The sequence below is a fragment of the Chrysochloris asiatica genome, unplaced genomic scaffold (genome assembly GCF_000296735.1).
Source record: "Chrysochloris asiatica unplaced genomic scaffold, ChrAsi1.0 scaffold00058, whole genome shotgun sequence".
In the NCBI taxonomy this organism is placed as follows: domain Eukaryota; kingdom Metazoa; phylum Chordata; class Mammalia; order Afrosoricida; family Chrysochloridae; genus Chrysochloris; species Chrysochloris asiatica.
Window position 1 is genome coordinate 4,418,130 of NW_006408576.1, and position 2,124 is coordinate 4,420,253.

The 2,124-nt window shown below is 43.1% G+C and overlaps 1 pseudogene; it reads left to right on the forward strand.

Annotated features, from left to right (window-relative positions):
- Positions 1-245: 245 nt before the first annotated feature.
- On the forward strand, positions 246-599 carry LOC102821938 (annotated as a pseudogene).
- Positions 600-2,124: the final 1,525 nt, after the last annotated feature.

Genomic DNA, 2,124 nt, shown 5'->3' on the forward strand with positions numbered 1-2,124 from the left:
CCTAATGTAAACTATGGAGTCCTGGTGTGGTGCTGGACTGCAAAGTTGACTTGAACCACAAGGTTGGTGGTTGAAGCTCACCAACTGCTCCTCAGAAACCCTATCAGGGTTGCTATGGGTCGGAACCAACTCAACGGCACTTACCAACAACAACAACGTGAACTGTGGACTTTAGTTAATAAAAATATATCATTGGGGAGGCAACGCGGAGGGAACGGGAGTGACCGGAGAGCGCTGCCAGCACCATGAGCCTCCTCAACAAGCCCAAGAGTGAGATGACCCCAGAGGAGCTACAGAAGCGGGAGGAGGAGGAGTTTAACACCGGGCCCTTGGTGCTCAAGCAGTCGGTCAAGAACAACACCCAAGTGCTCATCAACTGTCGCAACAACAAAAAGCTGCTGGGCCGCATCAAGGCTTTCGACAGACACTGCAACATGGTGCTGGAGAATGTGAAAGAAATGTGGACTGAAGTCCCTAAAAGTGGCAAGGGCAAGAAGAAGTCTAAGCCCGTCAACAAGGACCGCTACATCTCCAAGATGTTCCTAGGTGGGGACTCTGTCATTGTTGTCCTGCGGAACCCACTCATCACTGGCAAGTAGAAGCCCAAAGCCGCCTCCTACCACCCCATGAAGACCTGCCCTGTGTTGGGAATAATAAAGTCCCTGTGTTTTTTTACTAAAAAAAATTATATATATATATATATCATTGGTCCATCCACTGCAATAAATGTAGCACACCAATGAAAGATAATAATAATGGGGGAAACAGAACACTTACTTGGTGAATAGGGGTATGTGGGAATTATGCATTTTATATATAGTTCTTCAAACCTAAAACTACCCTGAAACATAAACTTGGTTAAAACCAACCAACAAACCACTCAAGACAAAGGGAACCTAGAGATCATTAGGAAGAGGAGGAAAGTTTTAGTGTGACTCTTTCATTGTTAAGTGGCCTTTGAGTCAGTTTTGACTCGTAGTGACCCTGCATAAGGTTTCTAAGCAGTGGCTGGTGAGTTTGAACTGCCAACCTTGTGGTTCAAACTGACTTGTCATCTAGTGCTTATCCTACAATGCTATACCAGGACTCTAATGACTCTAACAAGGTCTTAACACAAGATGCAGCTCGAACAAGGCTGAGTTGAGCCTTCTAGACAAATCTGGGAGGAAAAGGCCTTTGTAGGATAGAATGAAGCATCAGGCAGTTGGAATGTTCCGGACCACCTGAACACTGCCTCTGCTGATTCTCTTTTCTCCTTCTAGATTGGAATGGGGATTTGGTGATGCTGAGTTTAGCTTAAGGAACCAGCAAGAACATGGATGTTTATAGATGTTAAAGGTATAGACTATTATGTAAATTATTTAGAATGGTCCTGAATACACAAGGACGGTTGTTGAGTAACAAATAGAACTTGCACCATAAGACAAGACCCTGCTTGGGCAGAAAGTGTCCTAGCAGCAGTACCACTTCCTTTGTTCCTATTAGGGAATGTTGCCTTAAGACCTTTCCTGAACTTCTACTCTATGTAACTGCATGAATGAGGCTCTGAATTGTTGTCTAAATCAATAATTATAATAATAATAAAACTTCATCTACCCTTAAAGTCAGGGAGGAAGTCCAAAGTGCATTGAAGGAATTGGCAAAGAACAAGGCACCAAGAATTGATGGAATAAAAATTGATATCTTTCAAGAAAGTGAGGCGGCACAAGAGGCACTCACTCATCTCTGACAAGAAATTTGGAAGACAATTATGTGGCCGACTGATTGGAAGAGATCCATATTTGTGCCCATTCCAAAGAGAGGTGACCCAACGGAATGCGGAAATCATCGGACAATCTCTTTGATATCTCAAGCGAGTAAAGTTTTGCTAAAGGTAATACAGAAATGGCTACAATCATACATTGACAGAGAACTTCCAGAGGTTCAAGCTGGATTCAGAAGAGGCCGTGGAATGAGAGATATCATTGCTGATGTCTGGTGGATCTTGACTGAAAGCAGAGAATATCAGAAAGATGTTTACCTATGCTTTATTGACTATGCAAAGGCTTTCGATTGTGTGGATCATGACAAGCTATGGGCAACATTGTGAAGTATGAGTATTCCAGAACACTTAATTGTACTTCT